This window comes from Lissotriton vulgaris, chromosome 4_1 (assembly GCF_964263255.1).
Source record: "Lissotriton vulgaris chromosome 4_1, aLisVul1.2, whole genome shotgun sequence".
NCBI classification, from domain to species: Eukaryota; Metazoa; Chordata; class Amphibia; order Caudata; family Salamandridae; genus Lissotriton; species Lissotriton vulgaris.
Window position 1 is genome coordinate 2,029,136,203 of NC_141691.1, and position 22,855 is coordinate 2,029,159,057.

Below are 22,855 nucleotides of genomic sequence, written 5' to 3' on the forward strand. Positions count from 1 at the left end.
TTTAGAAGCTTGAAAGAGTGACAAGGTTGTCAGTTGCAGAGTCCGGCCATGAGGGCTATTCTAATGTGCAGCCCCACTTAGTACAACTCAGGTCTTATAGAGGTGTAAATTGCAAATGGCAGCAGAGCTGCCGGAGGTTTTGTACTCCTCTCTAGACCTCCTCCATGCTATGGGTGTGTCCATGCCAATGGTGAGGCGTGCTCCACAGAGGACACATGAGGCTCTAATCACCGTTCTGGCCCATCCATATTCCTCAGCACCAAAAGCAATCTCCTCTGAGCTCATGTTCTGGTCGAACTTCGGAATATGGTCTGGTTGCGGGGCCTCCCCTTCAAAGTGTTTGTACGACTCTGGGGTTGTTAATATGTGTCGTGTTGTTCAATTCTGCTGGAGGGATTCCTGAAACTTGCCCTTTGTGCTTGTTTCACCATAGAGAACATGACTATACATTCAGGTGCTCTCTGTGGGAGAGTGCAGAAGGATACTTAGCCAGTCCCGGTAAGGCCTCATCCAGTCTGCCATGGTGGGCCCAGGCGGGTAGTCGGTCTTTTCGGAGTTGATGAGGCCATCCTAGTCTGAACACTGATGCTAAGGTCTTCAAAAGTCACCGGGGAGTCAGGGACATCTCGTGGATAGTGTCATTGCTGTGTGTCTCGAAAAGCTACAATCTTAAGGACAGGCAGACCGCTCCCGTTCTCCCAGAGCTCCCAACCACCCACCTTGCGGTAAAAGCATCTCTCAGCCACCGGTGGCCTCCCTGCCATGGGGGCTTCTCCCAGTGTGTATATCTGAGGCTTATGCAGACCTGCTGTAAAAGCCTTAAAGTTGGGGGACGGTCAGCAGCATGCCCAGGAGCAGGGACAGAACACCCCATGCCTTGCTCCATTCTGTCAGTCATAGCCCCTCTGTGCCTAAGGTATAGAACTCTGATTCATTGCCGCTTGGCGTGGGTGATATCAAAATGGCCCTGATCCATTCCACTATTCAGTCTCAGGTGCCACTGCTACATAAGGCTTCCACCGTCTTGTCACTGGACCCCTATTTCTAAATCTGACTCATCCTCCTCACTGCAGGGATTACCAGCACCCCATGGGGAGTCGTCGGTGTCTTTGCATGGTTACATTGCCTCTACTGTACAAAGACATCCTATAGCAGGTGTATTCCCCAAGCTTTGCCAATAATGGTAGTGGAGCCTCTGGATTACTTCCACTTGGTCATCCTGCCTTGCCATGACCTGTATTTAAATGTTTTCGCAATTAACTAATTATATATAATATATATATATATATATATATATATATATATATATATATATATATATATATATATATATATATATATATATATATATATATATATATATATATATAAAGAACGCTCAAATTTTCACCCCAATCCTGTAGCAAAAATTAGCCGCACTCACACGGAGGGAACGCTGGTCATAGCTTCTTTAATGGAACGCAAACAGACGCGTTTCGGCTAGAAGCCTTTGTCGGTGTTTACTGCACCAGGAAGTAGCGTCATTGATAAAGTTACAGTGTTGCTCTAAACACAAAGAAGGGACAAATAACCTGTCTACTAATGCGGATGCCATATTGGAGTGAACATATACGCTAAACATTTCAGCAAATGCAAACATCAGCGTACAAAAGGTTATACACAATCCAGCCGTGTATCGGCACATATCCCAGTTGTCAATATACTGGGAAGAACCTCACACATCGTACCAGCAAATCAATTATGCATTTATGCATTAATAAATGCACATTGCATAGCGGGCTTCTCTTACAGTAAACAACCTCTAATTAATCTCATTACGCCGTGCATCAGTAATAGTCCCTTCTAAAAGCCATTCGTTATACACTGTACTAAATTCAAGACAAAACAGAATAAGTCAAAAACAGAATCGCATCATGTTTCACATCCAATTCCTTAGCAATACATTAATGCCTCAATGTCTATCAGTTCCATGTATTTCTATTCACAATGCTATGCTGTTGTTGAATAGCCCACAGTACATCATAACTTACATTATGAAACAGGGGATCCTCCCCATTCCCTAGTTTTTATACAATCACCTAAAAATGCACATTTCATGATTCAACCCATAAGGCACAGACAATCTCATCTCTTCCTGCCTATTCTTGTTCAGTTAGTAAACTGAACCCTATATTGTTATTACAGCGTGGAGAAGATAGGGGAGCACAAACTGTCCCTTTTCACAAAGAGTTGAAAGTGATCAGGCAATTGTGGCTCCGGGGCGGCAAGAACAAGCTGCCGGAAGAAAGCGTCGGAAAACCCGCTGAGGATGCGGAGGTAGGAAGAGGAAGAGGCAGAACCAGAACGCAGAGTTGGAACAACAGGAGCAAGAAGAAGATCCACAGACGCTAGAGAATGGTAGGAATCTGACGGTGGTGAATCTAAAGACAAGGCAGCTGACTGATGTGGAATTGAAATTGTTGAGGCTTGGACTTACTTTTTGCCCAAGTAGTAGAATGGAGTTCACCCAAACACGTATTGACTTGTTTAGTTTTGTCCTGTAATTAAAATTACATAAATATTTTAAATTGAGACCACATAGCAAGCCAACAAAGAATCAAGCACAGAGATTAACAGCAACGGATGCATTAACTGGGAGAGATCTGGAGTGCATTGAAATCTTAGAAGACCTAAGGAATGAGGAGGGCGATTCACACAGAACTGCGGAGACATCGGCCCAAAGGGCATTGAGACAACAAATAGAGCAGGATAGAGATGGGAGTCCCTTCAAACCGACATCGATTTTCAATCCCCAGATGCCCTGGAACTCAATAGATGCATTCTCTGAAGCTATGGTAAACGATCTTTTAAAATTTCAGATGCAACAGTGTAAAAAGGTGCCAGCAAGTAATATCACTATGGCAGAGAGAACTGCACTACAAGGTATTGTGAGTGACTCCACAATTATATTCAAATCGTCAGATAAGCGCTGCAATGTGGTCCCTTTAACTATGGAATTCTACCGGCAGGAGGCAGTACGTCAATTATCAGACACCCAATATTATCAACCGACAACAGTGGGCGCATATGAGCATAGAGTCGAACTGTATGATGTGATGATACGCAAATGGTACGACACTGGAATGCTAGGGACGGATGAGCATCTGTTCCTGCGGAGCAATAACCCTACTGTTCCCACGTTCTACCACTTGCCGAAGCTGCATAAGAACAATAAGGAACCACCTGGAAGACCTATTGTGTCCTCAGTCAATGGATTAACTGAACACTTGTCAATGTTTGTGGACAACTACCTTTTTCCTTTTGTTGTTCAGTTGCAGTCTTATGTGAAGGACACAAAGGATTTTTTGAATAAAATCACTGCAATCACTTGGGACCCCAGCTATGTATTAATAGTACTAGATATTACCAGCTTGTATACAAGTATCAAGCATGAACATGGTCTCTTGGCTATAAAACACTTCTTGGAGCAACAACTACATTTTGCTAAGCACAACGAGATGATAATGGAGTTTGCGGAATTCTGCCTGACGAACAATATATTCTTGTTCGAGGAACAATTTTTTAGACAGGTGTCTGGGACCGCGATGGGCACCTGCTTCGCCCCCAGCTTTGCGAATTTCTTCGTAGGCTGGTGGGAGGAGCGGATGCCCAGGCAGGAACAGACCCCTTATGGAGGCAGGGTCGTTCAGTGGCATCGGTATATCGACAACCTCTTCATCATGTGGCAGGGGACAGTTGAGGAGGCTGGTCTGTATGTCGATGTCCTGAATAATAATGAATGTGGTCTGCATTTTTGGGGACAATTAGTCCGCTGGCAGCAAACTATTTGGACCTCAAGGTCTTCATTGAGGAGGGCAAGCTACACACTGCCCTTTTCCGCAAACCAACCGCAGGAAATTCAATTTTGTGTGCAAATAGTAATCATCCACCTAAACTGGTACAGAGCATACCCTACGGTGAGCTCTTTAGACTCCGCAGAAATAGCTCTAGAGAAGAAGATTTTGTGGTAGCTGCGAGGGACTGCATAAAAAGATTCAAAATGAGAGGGTATAAGCAGGATATCTTGGATAAGAGCTTTAACAAAGTGCAACTGATCCCTAGAACAAAACTATTACAGGATAATAACAATAGTGAGTTGAGAAAGGTTGATGGCAAGTTCCGTATGATTACACCATACTCCTCGGAATCTAATGAACTAAAGAAGATGCTGCGCAGGAATTGGCACATTTTAAAAGCAGATGCCATAATTAAGGAGGATTTACCAGCATTCCCCTTGATAACATTTAGAAAATCCAGATCGTTGAAAGACTTATTGGAGAGGAGCCATCTGGAAAAAATCCCGCCAGGGGTCGGCACACTAAGAGACATGAAAGGCTTCTTCCCTTGCGGGAAGTGTAAAGCCTGCGCAGGCAGCCGAAGAGTTCTGTCTTATGTTCTCCCAGATACAGGAAAGGCTAAGACTATAGGTAAATTCTTTACCTCTAGCACCCCCTTTGCTGTCTACTGCCTGGTCTGCCATGCGGGCTAAGGTATGTAGGGAGCACATGAGAGCCATAGACAAGGTGGACCCAGCATATCCGGTAGTGAGGCACTTTGCCAAGCTACATCAAAAGGATAGAAACAAGCTACAATTTTTTGGATTAGATTTCATCCTTTTCAGTATCAGGGGGGAGATCGGCTATGGAAATTGCGTCGCCTTGAGTCTACGTATATCATTAAGCTGAGGAACAAACACCCAGGCGGTATGAACAGCGGGGAAGATTTATTGGTTCATTTGGGCAAGTGAAGGAAGAAGAATATAGGCTGCTCATCAGCTCCACCATTAGGTTATGAAGACTGTGTACCAGATGAGGGGTAGTGGCTGTAAGAACAATATAGGGTTCAGTTTACTAACTGAATAAGAATAGGCAGGAAGAAATTAGATTGTCTGTGCCTTATGAGTTGAATAATGAAATGTGCATGTTTAGGTGATTGTATAAAAACTAGGGAATGGGAGGGAACCCCTGTTTCATAATGTAAGTTATAATGTACTGTGGGCTGTTCAAACAACGGCATAGCATTGTGAATAGAAATACATGGAACTGATAGACATTGAGGCATTAACGTATTGCTAAGGAATTGGATGTGGAACATGATGCGATTCTGTTTTTGACTTATTCTGTTTTGTCTTGAATTTAGTACAGTGTATAACGAATGGCTTTTAGAAGGGACTATTGCCGATACACGGCGTAATGAGAATAATTAGAGGTTGTTTACAGTAAGAGAAGCCCGCTATGCAATGGGCATTTATTAATGCATAAATGCATAATTGATTTGCTGGTACGATGTGTGAGGTTCCCAGTATATTGACAACTGGGATATGTGCCGATACATGGCTGGATTGAGTATAACCTTTTGTACGCTGATGTTTGCATTTGCTGAAATGTTTAGCGTATATGTGGACTCCAATATGGCATCCGCATCAGTAGAAAGGTTTATTTATCCCTTCTTTGTATTTAGAGCAACACTGTAACTTTATCAATGACGCTACTTTCTGGTGCAGTAAACACCGACGAAGGCTTCTAGATGGAACGCGTCTGTTTGCGTTCCATTAAAGAAGCTATGACCAGCGTTCCCTCCGTGTGAGTGCGGCTTATTTTTGCTACAGGATTGGGGCGAAAATTGGAGCGTTCTATGTTGGCGGGCTTCCACTGCCGCTGGCTGCATCCGCCGAAGAGTGCTCTGTGACAAGGTGGGAACCGAGCGAGTATATATATATATATATTCACTGAAAAAACCATAGGTTTCACACCAGTTATAGTTAGGAATTAGCATTTAAAAAACCTATTAAATTCACTGACAAAACCATAGATTTCACACCATTTATAGTTAGCTGGAAATTTTACTGACATAAAACCATTGAAATTCCCACGTTATAGTTAGTTGGACTCACTATAACTTGCGCGCCTGTAATGCACTGCTGATGACGTCACATATTACATCACTCATGACATGGTCAGTGACATCACTCATGACATCACTGATGACACCATCCAGTGAATGTGTGTCTTTCTGAAAAATAAATTTGTTTTATATATGTATTTGTAAAGGTCGATGGAAGAATAAATGTTTAAATACGTGTGTAAATGGATGTTTTTTAAAAAAAAAATTGGTTGGGTAACTGGCTTATTACGTGTATCTTAGTGAATACATATATTAGCGAGTATTGTTTAAATATTTAAATGTTTGTATCAGTGTTTCTCTTTGTGTATAAGTGGCTGCAGGGGTTGGTGACTGACTCACTGTTTGTATGTGTTTTGAAGACAGCATATGTGCAGGACTGTATGGGTGGATGAGTGTGTATATGTGTGTGTTAGTGAGTGAATGACTGTCTCACTAGTGTCTTCATTAGTAACGACATATGTTTTAATCTAGTATATGTGAGTATTGATGTATATAAGTGAGTATAGTATATATAGTGAGAGATTGTAGAAGTTCCTGTTTAAATAAGTATGTGTTTCTATAAGTGATTGTTTAGGAGAGTAAGTATGGGTAAGTTTCCTTAGAAGTAAGGTGGTAGTGTGTGTATAAATGTATATGCAAATAAATGGATGTTCAATAGTTTATTTGCATGTGTGAGTATGTGTGTGAGTAACTTTTGGATGATTGCTGATGTGTAACAGGATGTATAGGTGTATCACTACATATGATGAGTGAGTATATATATGAGTGACTATATAGAACTGTTGGTGAATGAGTGGATGTGTATATAGATGGTGGAATTACTGAATTGGTTGTTGTTACTGGTTTGGGTATCTCCATTTTTTTGAAAATGTTTGTTTCTATTTTTGAATATGTGTTTCAAGCGTTACATTACACTGAAATTAGGTCTGTCACTCTGTCACAAGGATGGTGTCATCAGTGATGTCATGAGTGATGTCACTGACCATGTCATGAGTGATGTAATATGTGACGTCATCAGCAGTGCATTACAGGCGCGCAAGTTATAGTGAGTCCAACTAACTATAACGTGGGAATTTCAATGGTTTTATGTCAGTAAAATTTCCAGCTAACTATAAATGGTGTGAAATCTATGGTTTTGTCAGTGAATTTAATAGGTTTTTTAAATGCTAATTCCTAACTATAACTGGTGTGAAACCTATGTTTTTTTCAGTGAATTTCAAAGGTTTTTTAAATGCTAATTCCTAACTATAACTGGTGTGAAACCTATGGTTTTTTCAGTGAATTTCAAAGGTTTTTTTAATGCTAATTCCTAACTATATAAGACCTGAAAGCCCACCAGGAATCTCCAGTATGCGCCAGGGGACTGCATTGCAGAGAGGTGTAATGAAGCCACAACCCTTTTTACACCTCTCTGCAACGCAGCCCCCGTGCATGTTTGAAGAGGGGGAACTAATTCCCCTTGCATACTGGGGGCCCCTGGGGGCCAATTAGCCCACCTGGAACCTCCAGTATGCGCCAGGGGCTGCATTGCAGAGGTGTAATGAGACTATGCCCCTTGTTACACCTCTCTGCAACGCAGCCCACTGCCGCGTTTGCAGAGGGGGAACTAATTCCCCTTGCATACTGGGGCTCCCTGGGGTCAACTGGTCCACCAGGAGCCTCCAGTATGCGCGAGGGAGCTGCATTGCAGAGAAGTGTAATGAGGCCACACCCTTGTTACACCTCTCTGCAATGCAGGCCACTGGCGCGTTTGTAGAGGGGGGACTAATTCCCCTTGCATACTGGGGGTCCCTGGATCATATCTGCCCAAACACCGATATTCCGAACGATTGTAAATTACTTTTACTACTCTCTACTACTCACTCTACTATTCACTCTACTACTCTCTACTACTCACTCTCTGCTACTCTCTCTACTGCTCTCTACTACTCTCTACTACTCACTCTCTACTCTCTATTACTCACTCACTACTCTCTACCTCTCTACCTCTCTCTTCTTCTCTCTCTACTAATCTCTACCTCTCTACCGCTACCTCTCTACCTCTCTACCTCTACACCTCTACCTCTCTCTACACGCACACATATACACATATATGCATATATATATATATATATGCATATGCATTTATATATATGTATGTGTATGTATAAAAAAAACAACAAAACATTTTTTTTTTAAACAGCTACTTTTAAAACTGTCATTCTTTTTCCCCATGGTAAGCTCCCCGGTACGCTTACCGGTGCGCGTACCGGTGCGCGTACCGGGCGCTCACCCCGCGAAAATCAAATTTTTTTTTTATTTTTTTTTTGCTCCGCGGGGCCCTTTTATGGCCCCCACATCAAACCTAGGGGGTCAAGGGGGGTCTACTCGGGCCCCCTTATGGTCATTTCCCTCTTTGTTTTGGCCACCTCTCGTGTCTCGATCCTACCGAGACACAAGATGGCGGCCGCTCCGGACTGTTTAGAATGTTTACAGACACCCCAGAGCCAATCAGCTTTCTGCGCGCAAGTCGCGGTAAGCGCCCGGTGCGCGTACCGGTGCGCGTACCGGAGCGCGGCTATAGATATATATATTTTTTTGAACCTTAATTACTCAAAATCCACTGGAGCACATATCTTGAGACATAGCAAAGGCACATCGGGCTACCAGTCCCTACAATTTTGCCAAGTTTGGTGGAAATCCATTCAGCCGTTCGGGCTAAAAGTGAAATCGACCGCCCTATGGAAATTAACATGGGGAAAACGCGTTTTGGGACCCCCCTTTTATCTCAGCCCCCGCTTGACGAATCCCCCCCAAACTTTCAGGGAAGGACCGGAACGCCGCGAGGCCATTTTGAGGAAATTTTGAGGCAGATTCGTCAACCGGCGCCAAAGTTATTCCAAATAGAATTTTGAGATTTAACATTGAAAAAAATCCTAACTATAACTACCTACTGGCGACCGCCAGTAGGTAATATATATATATATATATATATATATATATATATATATATATATATTATTTTTTTTTTATATATATATATATATTTGCACTAAATACAAGTGGCCACGGCTCCAGTGTTTTGACTCGCTTTGGATGTAAGGAGTGCAACATTGGTGACAGTGTGTGGAGATTACAGGTGGTGGCTACCCCAGCCGTGAGCCCGCCGATCAGGTGGCTTGGGACCAGCCGAACTTTGGTGGTAACATATAATTCATGCAAATTTTCACAAGTTTGTAAAAGTGAAATGTCATGCAGTTTTATCCCACAGCTGAATTTTGTGCATGAAAAGTCTCCTCTTGTACCTTATGTGACTTTTATATATGAGGTGTGCCATTACATACATTTACTGGTGAAATTATGGCAAGTGAAGTTTGTAAGATGTAATAAAGTTTACTGAAAAAATGTGATTTCATTCACTCCCTACTCTGTACTCTTCCAGGGACCAGCTATATTCACCATATACAGAAGCTATGGTGAATTTATTTTCCTAGCAAGGAAAGTATTCCACATCTGTGCTAAGTAATTCAAAGAAGATCAAGCTGCACAGGGTGTAGCTATAACAAGTTTTGAGCCCGTAGCCTTCTATTTGTGGAAATAATGGTATAGTGATGAAGGGGGGTGCCTTTGCTTAGATGTTGGCAGCCACAGTCCCTAGGCAAATAAAACCCCTAAAATGAAGACATCTACCAAACACCCAGTCCCCTTACAGTCAAATGAGGTTCAGGCATTAAACAGTTTTCTTTCCACACAACTATAGAAAGCCTGAAGACTGCATTATTGAAGTGTACCACATGAGCAGCTGTAACTTTTCTAGGTTACTCATTCTTCATCACTTTTATGGCCAGTAAGTCCTGTGTCCATTGTACTGCACACACACATATGGTCCTCATTACGAATGGTGCATTCTTTTCCAATCCCTGTGCAAAGTACTATTTGTACAGAAATCGAAATTACAAGTTTTGTGGTAGTTAACACTGCTTTCAAAATTCCCCAGGTAAGGTTTGGCAGAAGAAACCTCCTGATTTGTCAGGGGGGAAATTCAATGGAAATACTGGTGCAACGCAATTTTGGTGCACAAAGCACCAAATACGCATGTTATGCCCCATCAAAAAGGGCGCAACTTACAATTGGCGATAATTATCCTACCTTTTAAACTCCGATCCTGTGGTCTCAGATTCTAAAAGTTGCATACATAATCACCAATCTAGTCATGACACTCAAAATTAGGACTGCAGATTATTTTGCCCTGAAATGTCTTGCTTGCATGTGCTACTAATGGACCTAATTGTCCACTTTCTGACTGATATTTATAGTTGTACCAAACCTGTCTAATAAAAGAAAGAACAAAAAGAAAAATCATTGGGTTAGGAGGGGGCGTGACCTTTGGACAGACCTATGCTTGTTCTGAGAAGTACCTAAGAGACACTTTTGCCCCTTTCTTTCAACAAAATACCCCGAAAGCTTCCTCAGTATTAGTGCCGATGTCTTGGGTGTTTTTCTCACGCCTTAATGGACATCAGCTGTTCAAAAACATCATAGACAGGCTGGAAATATATTATTTGTAGTGGATTTGAGCTAGTTATGTTTGCCGCCGTGTGACGTTGGCTCTTCATCAGGTGATCATGAAAAGGATTCAGATATTGCGACACTCAGAGGCACCATGTGAGATGGCAGGTCTTTTGTTCACTAGCATGCTGTGTGGACTGCACATAAGGGCGTAGCCAGTCAGAATGGAGAATGGCAACAGCTACTGTGTATCTTTGTATTCTATGGTCAGTAAGTGTGAAATAGGCTTGGGCGGTAAATTCTGTTCCGCTCGCGGGATTTGGGTAAATTCACGTTCCGCGGAGAACACGGAATTGGAAAAAATTCTGCGATCCACGGTTTTTCAGAATTTTTTGCTTTCAATATGCGTGTTCGTGAGATATTTCTCCCCGAACATGCAAACAGAGTTCGCGAACAGGAAAAAAGCATCATGAACGATGGAACAAGCAATTCCGCATGTTCGCAGAATTATTGTGTGTTCCCCGTTGCGCGTGGAGAGCACGGGACTCACGTCTGAGCATACCCCGACCACTTGGGGTGACAAATGCAAAAACATCAGTTGATGGACAGAATGCAGAAAAATGTCATACATTCACCCAAGTACAAAGATCTGGGCCTAAATCCATTGTTTTTTTGCTCATCACACCACCCCGAGTGGGACGGGTATGCTCAGACGTGAGTCCCGTGCTCTCCACGCCACTGAAGTCAAGCTATCCTGGCTGAAGGCAGCTGATAGCCAGAAACTGGTCCTAGGATTCTTGATTTCGGTCCAGGGAAGACATGGCTTGGGAGTTCGGGCTGGACTGTTCCCATGAGGTACAGGGTCAAGGTTGAGTTGCATATGGCCATGTCTGAACTGGGGTGCTGTGGTGAGCAAAAAAACGATGGATTTAGGCCCAGATCTCTTGACCTGTGTGAATGTATGACATTGTTCAGCATTATGTCCATCAACTGTTGTTTTTGCACTTTTAGAAAGTTAGCATTTTCTACTTCTTAGCCCTTTTGTGCCTGAAGCCTGTTGCTGGTCACATGACTGGGTGTAGCTGAATGACTTTGTGAATTTTGCCTAGACAGTGACAAAAAGATGCAATAGGTGTGCCTAGTGGGCATTTTTCTTGCTGAATAGGGAAATGGAACTTAGCACAACTTGATTTACAACTGATTATTCTCTGCTCTGCCTTCACACCAAGGGCCTAACAACCAGGTGTTCAGTCAGCTTGCAGCCAGGGCAGAGGAGGCAGGAAATTCCATGCACTTCAAGTCAGTGACTAGAAGCTTCTCCCACTTCCAGAGCCAGGGCACCAGAGCATAAAACTAGGGCCTCAGGTTCCAACTCTGCGGTATACTTCTAGACCAGTTGATACTCAGCCAGGAAGAGGACTGATATGCTGCTGCAAGAATTGTCACTCTGCTGGACTGCTGCTCTGAAGGAACACCTCCCTTGCTGTGGACTACATATTTATAATTTGTAAATTATGTTGCCCATCCTTGTAGCCTTGCATTTAAAATCGGGAAACAAAATGGCTCTCGAAGGCTATTTTTAAGGGAATGTATACAGCTTCAAATGAATAGTTCTTCTCTGTTTAAGCAAGGACAGACTGGTAGTTGAAGACAATCAATATTTCAGGACATAAACCAGAATGTGGGAGGACGGTTTCAAAACAACACTATATGCCTGGATGTGTTAAAAATGTATAATTCTTTGAAATCATAAATATTAAATAGTAATTGTCTTAATTATACTAAAATGCCCTGTCTCATTTCTTTTTAGGATAAATGTTGAGAACAGTGGTTTCCTCGCACTAGGCATTTGATGATTACAGACATATCAAGTGTATCCTGACTCACCATGAAGGAAAATAGTGTACTTCCAAAGGCATTACATGAAGATGTATGTAGATAACTAATAACATTGGAATATGTTAATAAAATGTTTATTTCACTCTTACTTGTGTTTTTCAGTTTAATGCATGAGCGTTTGCAGTACACTTGATTCATGTCACACTTGACAAAATCAAAAGTTAGGATAGGACCCTAATTCACTGTTAGGAGTATTGACAATTACACTCCTGACTTGTGGAAAAGGCTATACCTTCCCTTATTTGGCAAGTTGTAGAGTGCGGAAATTATCACCGCCCAGAAGGGAGGCCAGAAGAATATGAACTCCCTGAAATTCCCCAGAATATTATGCAAGCCATTCTGAGGTTCGACATTGCACAACATGATGACTGTCTTACCCAAACCCTAGGTTAACGACAACAGCCACATTGTGTGAAGTTTTGGAACTATGCTTTAGGTGGAGAGCACGCATTGTGCAAGATGACGTGTGCTCTGGTCCTAGGCCATCCATGTGGATATGGTTTTTGTGGCCGCTGTGTGCTTTGCGAGCAGGCTCGTTTTACTACCATGGTAGGGTGAGACTACAGAGGATACCACAGGCGCTGTGTGGACACATGGGCCTCATATGCATGTACCCTTGATGCTGTGCTTGAGTATGACTGACAGTTCCCCCTGATGGCCAGGTGCCAGATTTCTATTTCCTGGAGGTAACATCAGACTAGGCGAAGCCTCTTTGCGCTTAGGAAGCATTGTGCCGCTTCTTAACCATTCCCTCCTGGTGGCCTATATCTGTGTGGCACATACAGCTGTCTTTGTGGTGCAGCATTGTTGTTGCAATGATGTTTTGCATTGCTGGGGCAAGGACACAATCCAGTTGTGCTTACAATATTCTTGAATGATTGCATAACAAATGCACAATACTGAATACTGAAGAGTGGGTTTAGAGGCTTGTAGTTTGCTCTTGAATTATTAAGTATGGAGTAAGGGTTGGATTACTCCTTGAAGGTTTGCCAATGTGAAGATGCTCTCCAGCTACCACTTTTGCCTTGCACGGACCTTCAAACGGACTGGAGGTGCTATGATTTTCTAAGTGCTTTTAGGTGCCCGACAGTCCCCTGTACAAAAAAACGCTGCTGGGTTGCAATAAATATTTCTTCTTTACTCAATATTATGAATTCTAATTAACTTCTAGTCAGATCAATTAATACTCTTGTTCTGGCATATAACTCTATGTATATTGACTGCAAAAGGAGGGCCGTAGTAAAAAATGAATCTGTGAGGAAAAGTAAGAGTCTGAAAGAATGCCACATACGTGGTATCCACCAACGAGCTTACTGGTTGTGATGGTTCCCCATGCCCAATTTCGCTTGCCATCATTTAAAGGACACAGTGTCAACTAAGGATTTATTTGAATAAGGTGAGCCTCTGTGACAATCTATTGACATAAACTTATGTTAAATGAAAATTGATCTAAAATCAATGTTAACATTTTATGTTGTTTAATTTAAACATGCACTTGACCATAAATAAGCAGAGTTATTGTTCTCTTTGAATTCGGTCTACTGTTACTGCATATCGTTATAGCAAGTATCCTTCTCATGCTACTAATGGTCAGCTGTTAGCTTTGCACAAAGGTTGCAAATGTACAAAAACATAACAAAAGCATAGATCATTATTTATTTCACCCAGTTTATTTAACTGTTTTGGTAGGATGCATTTACCCTCAAAATACACTGGAGCCCTCTATATGAGATTACAGGGTTATGGTTAAAAGGATTCGTAATTTGTTAAAACTAAGAGTACTTTGCTTAGAGGTAGAGTGGTCATAGGAGCATGGGAGCCATTTTGTCCTTGGTTAGGTGGGAGTTGGATTAAGAAATACTTACGTTCTTAGAATTGAGAGTTGAAGATTAAGGATATCTGAGTCTGACTCTCAGAGTAAAAATATAGTCCAAATGTATTTTTTAACTAAAAAAGGGTGTTATGTTGTTAGGCTTGGTTTCTATGAGTCATTGTCACTTCTTGGCTATGTGTAATTCTGGAATGCTTGGAGGCAGTTACTGAATGCTTTTGGCCAGACTGCATCTCTTCATCTCTGTTCCTGGATGTGGCAGGTTTTCAACAATAAAGAACAATTCACTTCAGCTTGATGGTGGCGTTATCCTTAGTGCACCTTAGAAGAATTGGAGCTAGAGAGTGAGAGACAGGGGTGAAATTGAAGAGGTGAGGTGAACTTAGGAGGTAGAAATGACACAAAAATAGTATATGACACCAACTGCCTGAGAGTGTGAGGGATAAGGTAGGTGTTGCCAGTGGAGGCGTAAGGATATTTGGGACCTTGCACAGGATATATGCTTGGCCCCCTGTTTGGAGCAACTTTGAATTAATTACACTTTCTGTTTTATTCAAGGCAAACAATATGACGTATATTTTAAACCTTCAGAAATAGAAGACACCCCAAAACAGCCAAAACCTCAAGGTGCCTTGAGTACAGTAGTACAAAAAGAAAGTTTGAGCAAGCATGAGTAACGTAACTTCGTTTTTGATTTTGCATATAGATTTGTTTATTTGGAAGAACAATATTTTACATGGATTTCAATATCTAACCAACTTTTTACTCCAATTATAGGAAAAACATGCTCTGGGCAAGTGCATAATATTAAAGTGATACATATTCACAGAGTCCTTGAAAATATAATTTGTATTGTTATGAATGTGTAAGGGGATTTTACATAAAGATAATATTCCTTACCCCCACTGAGGTCTTCCTCTTCCCAGTCATGCCCTCTCCCTCCCCACCAGTTGTTGTGTCTGATCTTGTTGCAACCAGGCATGGTGGTGGGTAGGAGGGGCTTTTATTCACTAAAAATTAAAGATATACTAGCTTGTTCGGGTGCCAGTCAGGAGGAATGACCGCCTCATACTGTAATGACTGGGACGAGGAGGTACTATGATGAGGTAATCACAAATATGTCTCTCTTCATTACTGGCAGTTTCAAAACAACAATAAAAATCAAAGTGCTGCTCTGAGGAGTTTCACTTCTATGGCGAAATAGTTTTCACCTGCTCGTCTTTCTTCCCCTCTTTATATGTGTGCACTTCTCCGCGTAGACAGTTACCTCTGACCCTACTGATTAATACTATTTCTGACACAGAAATGGTTGGCGTGATGGAATAAGAATATAAAAGTGGGTGAAGTGAACTAGAGGGATTGAGGGATAGGGATGGTGTGTAAATATATGGGAGGGATGGAGAGAAATAAAGTAAATAGAGAAAGGTGAGGTAGCCTGATGGAACTATATGGAGAGGTAGAAAGAGGAAGATGTAGGCAGAGTAATAGGTAACATTTTAGAGTTCCATTGTGAGACAGAGACAGGGAGAGGGGATTTAAAGAGTGACAAATATGTACAGTTCTCCTAGGGTTGAGATAAAGATAGAGGCAGTATATAAAAAAGTTAAACTCGACTGAGGTAAGTGCAGAGAGAGGTAGAAGTGTTAAAAACAGGTCAGATAAAGAGAGTGGTGGGAAACAGAGGAGTGAAGGATAGAGGGAAATGTGGTTTTGAGAGAAAAGAGGAATTTGGGAGACATTAGTGAATAAGAAAAAGAGAAGTAAGGTTTATACAGACGTATAGAGTTGTGAGAAAAAAGAAAGTAAGGGATAGTGAAAAAGTGGTAGAGATACATAAGCAGGTACAGGAGGAAGTAGTAAGATATTAGCAGATATGATGAAATGGATCTGAAGTTGAATGAGAGGAAGAGAAGATGTAGAGGTGAACTTTTGATGTAATGGGGAAAGTGAGAAGTGAGGTAGTGGTAGAGAGATCAGTAGGTTGTAAAGATGTGAGATAGTGAGACAGATGTGAGGTAGAGAGACAAATGAGAGAGAGGTGGAGAAGTGGTGAGCTACCGAAAGGGCAGAGCAAGAAGTTGACAGGCCTTTTCTCCCCTGTACCACTCTCTTTTCTGGCCATTGGGGTAGTTCACATTTGGGACCCTATAACTTGTTGTACACTTAAGGAAGTTAGACAAAAATCGAGTATATCAAGAAGAAAAAAACTGCTTTACGGAATTATATAGGATACAGTAAAAATTTGTCGTAATCACTTGTCTAGAAAAAATATCCTATTTAACCCCTTCCATGCTGCCACGATTCTGCTCCTGTGCTGGACATTCGAAGCGCGGGTGTGGTCATGACAGCCCCCAGCCGTCATCAGCACACAAGCACTGTAGTGAATTGCTGCTGGGGGCCGTCATCAGCAAGCATGGGGTTAATTCACAAAGGGCAGGTTTTCACCGATAAACTAAATTTTTGTCTAACTCCGTAACTGTCAGGAAGATAGACTTAGCATCTACCTCTGCCCCCCTCTCTACTTTGGTAAGTATTTAGACCGTGCACAGCTGTGGAAGTTCTCCTTCCTTTCTTCTCTTTTTCCACTTTGATTAAAACACCACTAGACAAGACACCATGGCAGAAATCACAGGCCTTACCTTCTCAGAAGAGGAGTTAGAAAGAATTTTATCATCAATATCTCCATTTAATAAGACATCAAACACAGATATAAATGCAGCGGGCCCAAGCTGGGACAATTAAACAGAACTTACAAGAAATCAAGACCACAATCCATGGGATGGTGTAAATGCAGCACCCCGTGGTCTGATCGTACGCATCAAACCTTTCATTTTCCAACAAGATAAAGCATTCAACAAGGATTGGTCCCTAATCTTGTGGCATTGTACCAGAGACTGTTTGGTCCTCATTATTTAGATGGCAGTACAGCTTTCACAAGAAATGAAGGATGAGATTCACACTATAGAGGTTGGCCTAAAGTTGTTTTAATCAGTAACAGAACTAAAAAAGAAACTTGAGGAGCTGAAATTTGAGGTAACCCTGAAAAACACCAAATTCAAGAAATTCAAGAAAGATTCAAAGAATTTCACGCATGAAAAAGTCTACTCCTACAAATGAGAAGGCTACAATCCAACAAGTAGAAGACCCAGATACAATACAGATACTGATGGATCAGACACCGGTTCTGACAGTTCAGATACTGGCAACAATAGGAGAGGCACTTTCAGAAATAGGAGTAACTACACCAGACGGATGGGACACCAAGGAGGAAAAGGGTAAGGGTGGCCTCCCTTTCAAGGCCCCCACCTTTTCCAGGACCCCCTTTTTTCTATTGACCACCAAAATTCAGCCATACGCTTATTGGAATTTAGCACAACAACCTGAATACCCAGGATCATCAACTCTTTAGGGAGATGCAAAGGAGCACAAACAGAACGGCTGAAGAAAGGACAACAAGTGCAGTGGTCAAACCTACTAGAACTCACGAGGATGACAACAAGGAGCATGAACGCCCAGAACGACCAAGGAACCAGCAACAGCCCACCCTAGTAGTTAATTTGACAGATAGACTCTATCATCAACCTAACTCAAAGTACTGGAAAAAGTCGTTTGATTCGTCCCTACACCTAGTCTGGATAAATTCAAATTAAGATGCAAGGACAACAAATTAATTTGCAGAATTAAGCTACAGGTCTTTTTTGTTAACAAACCAGCAATTGAAAGCAGTGACAGTGACACAGGACTACACCTTAAATCAAATGTCACTCCAACATTGGCCACATTACCCGTGGAACTCCTACCTTTTAAAAAAAGTGATTCTGAAAGAAGTAGTGGAGATTGATCTGAGGACCATCAAAATCCATAATACAAGCAAAGAAGAACAGTCAGCCATTCAACAACTAGCTAACGACAAGGATGTGGTAGTGAAGCCAGCAGACAAAGGGGGTGCCAGTGTCCTAAAAACTACAGACACCTATCGCTGTAATTGCAAGCGACCACTGGAAGACAAGAGGAATTACCAGAGCATCCAAGATGATTCCACAGAATTCCTAAGGATACGGATCACAAGTATGGTGGAGGAGGCAACACTACATGATTGGATCACTAAGAAATGGAGGAATTTCCTCATTAACACACACCCGGTAACCCCCTATTTCTACACAATAACCAAAATACACACATTGTGGAAAACCCACCAGAGCTACCGATTGTATCTGGCATAGGTTCGATATTGGAACCTCTTTCAAAATTTGCTGACACCCTACTTCCGTCCTCTAATACAAGGAACAGATACATACCTACAGGCACTAAGGCAGTCCTGTGTCTTCTAAAGGACGTACAGTTCAAAACTGCCACCAGCATCCTCATAGGGTTGGAGGTTGAAAGCTGGTACACAAGCCTCCCACACAAGGAGACTTTAGAAATCATCGAAGAAGTCCTGTATGAACAGAACTGGCCATACCACACACCAAGACATATACATGTGTGGTAGCTCTAAATGCGTCAAATGGGCTATAACAGAGAATATATTTCACTTCAAAGATACTTTATTCCACCAGCAACATGGAACCAGTATAGGCAGTACTTTTGCACCTAGTGTGGCGGGATTATACGTACACCATCTAGAGAAATATAAAATCCTTGCAGACATCAACCTTTATCTCCGGGGCATCACACTTTGGAAAAGGTATATGTTGTGTCCTAAGAAGATAGACACCAGAAGCCAGAAAGAATATTTAAGTCTTCTTTATTCAGTCTCCATGTTCAGGTTACATCCATCTTGACTCCAGCCAGCCTAGCGTTGTACCAGCCCCACCAGGAGCAGCCTGCCTAGCTGCTCAGCCCATCTCTAACTTCTAACACTCATCCACTTAGACACCCAGGCATTCCACGCATCACAGGCACACCAACATTCTAAGACCAACTCACACTCTGGCTGAGCAGCTATAGGCAGCAGGGACGGAATACATGTTATAGAAATAAGTAGGGTATAACAGTATCCCCTTTTCTGCAATGAAAATGACAAATGTTAATAAATAACATCAAGCAAGAACTATAAACAGGAAAAATGAAGAATGGTACAAGGCTCAAGGATGCAGCAAAAAGGACAGAACATTGCATAAGTAAAAACCATTGAGGCAAGAAAGGATGGTTAAGATACATACATATGAACAGCAATATCCCCTATCCCCCTCTTATTAAAATTGTTTTTTACATTTTGAAGTGTAAGCTACAGCGTAACATTACAAGAAATACAGTACGTAGCATTCTGTATTATACACTGTGACATAAAATACTATAGCGCAAAGGGTAAAAGACCTCGCAACATAAATGCCCAAATGCATAACATAGAATAGCACTAAAGGTAGAATACCCTAAAACTACAATCCCAAGAGTAAGGGAACGTAAATAAATGGCTTGTCACCAATAAAACGCCCCTAAGGGGATGTACAATAGTACTGCGCGCAACTGTATATGTAAGGTCCATAACCCAACCCAGAGTAAGGGTTAACCTAGGTGCATAGTAACTATGGGAACTAACCCATGGCCCAAACCCCTTGAGGATGTTACATACCCCCATGTAGGAGTAACAAACACTCTTGCACCTATTTAAATGACTAAGGTCATAATAAACATACCTTTTGAACTTGAACTTTGAGTAACAAACAGTCAAAAATAATAGGGAAATTAGTTCATAACCATCCCTTGTGAAAGGGAACAATGTGATGACCACCCACAGGAAATCAAGTAAGGCCCATCCTCAGACAAACATAAACCTGTGGCATCACAACATGTCCGATGACAAGCATGTACTGCTAGAAGCCCATCCTCGTCGCTAAAATATGTTGTGTCCTAAGAAGATAGACACCAGGAGCCAAGAAGAATATTTAAGTCTTCTTTATTCAGTCTCCATGTTCAAGTTACATCAATCTTGACTCCAGCCAGCCTAGTGTGGTACCATCCCCACCAGGAGCAGCCTGCCTTGCTGCTCAGCCCATCTCTTACTGCCAACACACTTCCACTCAGACACCCAGGCATTCCACGCATCACAGGCACACCAACATTCTAAGACCAACTCACACTCTAGCTGAGCAGCTAAAGGCAGCAGGGCTGGAATACATGTTACACAAATAAGTAGGGTATAACATTATACAGATGACATTCTGTTGATATGGTAAGGAGACGAGTCCAGAGCAGATAAATTCATAACCTGGCTGAATATCCAAGACACGTTCCTTAAATTTACTCATACTATGAGCAGATTTAAAGTGGTGTCTAGGACCTCAACATTATCGCAGCTGAAGGCACCCTAAAAACAACAACACACGAGAAACCCACTGCAAATAACTGCTTATTACTATACAATAACTTTCACCCCAGGCATTTAAAATACAATCTGCCCTTCGGCCAGTTTCTTAGGCTAAGGAGGAACTTCACAGAAATCAATGATTTCAAAACACGAGCCGAGAAACTGACAAACTTCTGGCAAGGACCTCCCCAAACAATTGGTGTCTACAGCAAAAAAACGAGCCGTGAATAATCACAGAGATTCTCTGCTGGAAACACGTCAAAAACAGAACACTTTTAAAGACAAGAGACCATTCTGCATAACTAACCTTAACATAGCCTCTGTTTGAGTTACCGAAATCATTGGAAAACGTAGGCGTATTTTGAACAGTGGGCAACTTAACATCCCAAAACCAATGTTCTCTCACAGAAGGGGGTAGAATTTGAAAGACATTTTGGTACATACACGCCCGAAATCAGGAACCAACAGAGAAAGGAATAAAACTATGCCAGGGACACCACCTATGGGTCATTATCCCTATGGGAACTGCAGTGTTTGCCATCTTACTACAGTCACCAAAAATGTGCCCTTCAATAATTAAATGAATTGGGAGTTGCGAACTGTAAAACAGCAGGAGTGGTATATCTCATCACCTGCCCCTGCAACCTACATTATGTGGTTATGACCACGAGAAAAGTAAGCACCAGAGTGTGCGAACACCGCAGTAATGTCCTGTGTCAGCGCATCACCAAAAACATTTCCTCACATTACAAGGAACAGAAACACACATTCAATGATTTGAAGTGTGTTGTCCTTGAACACCTGTGTTATAGTGATATTCTGGTACACAGACTTCTGGAAAAAGAACAGCGGTGGGTGTACTAACTCCACACTGACACCATCCTGTGGGGCCTCTTAAGTTGAAAATGCACAACATTGAGAGTAGTGAACCCATCCTTAGCAGTCTCTATAACTAAGTATAACACCCTGGTTAGCCACCCTGAGTAGCCATTACATCTAACCACCCGAGCAGGACTTGACTTGTTTTCTGGAAAGGGAAACAGCGAAATACTATATACCCGTTGCAATTCCCAATGTTTTTGTATACATATCGCTTGATTCCCTTCTGCATTACGTGCAACATTTTCATATCAACTCCTTTCTTCATCCATTTCCAAAACGTAATGTTTTTCAGGATGGAAATGCTCCCAACATGGCGCTCCCAATACACTGGCATCGGCGGTCATTTTAAATTAACTGAGCGGTCTAGTACTCCGAAGCAGAATGACAGGGCATTGTTTTCTCGTGCATGGATAGGAAAGGGCTTTATAAAGGGAAACAGCTCAAGCACCAGTTAGTATACGGTTTCCAGGGAGAGAAATAGGTCACTGTACCAGAGGCGGCTTTGACGAAGTAAGTGGCAGGGGGGCTTCCTTTTTATCCTACAGGTGGAGTACGCTACCCACCTGTTAAGCAGCAACAAGAGTACATTATGTATATACCTTTTTCCCCCTCCCTCTTTCAGAGTGTGACTACAAGCCCCTCTACCTCTGGCTTTGACCATGATGCAATAATATAGCATCTACAGAAGTACGTCTTCTATTTTATGAGTGGTGTCACCCATTAAAGTCTTTTTTCTAGACAAGGGATTACAAAAAGTTCTTGCTGTATCCTATCTAATTCCCTGAGGGCAGGTTTTCTTCGATATACTTGATTTTTGTCTAACTAAGTAGCTGTCAGGAGGATAAACCTATCCTCTGCCTCCCTGAAGTTTTTTTTCTTCAATGTCTTTGTCCACTTAAGGTATTCATGCCAACCAAATTGGTGTCCTTTCTTCCAACATGCTGAGGTTTCTAAAGGTACCCAAGATTTGGTGATTCCCCCACAGGGTATCGAGAAATTAGGCAAAATGCAGCACCATCTGAGGGTTTGTGCAAAAATTGGAAAAAAGTGCTGCATATGAAAACGTCTATTTTTTTCCTGCAAATGGTCAATTAAGGGTGGGTGGTGCTAAAATCACCATCTTCCCTACTTTCAGGGGCAGGCAAACTTTTTTCAGAAAACCAACATTTTCTATACAGTATTGGCATTTTACTGGGGCATGGCCTATTATTACTATTTTTTGTGCTTTCAATCTCCTTCCAGTTGGTGGTAGAAATGGGTATGAAAGCAATAATGGATACCAGAAAGCTGTACATTTCAGAAAAATAAAGAATTTAGCAAGGGGTAATTTGTGTAGATTCTTTAAGGTTTTTTTTTACAGAAAATAACAGTTGAAATAAAAAGAATATTGATATTTAGTTGAAATAAACAGCCATTTGTGCCTACATTATCACCTGTAACTTCTTCTAAGTATGATACATTTTTTAAAGCTATATATCATTATTTCGGTACAGCCCTTCTGG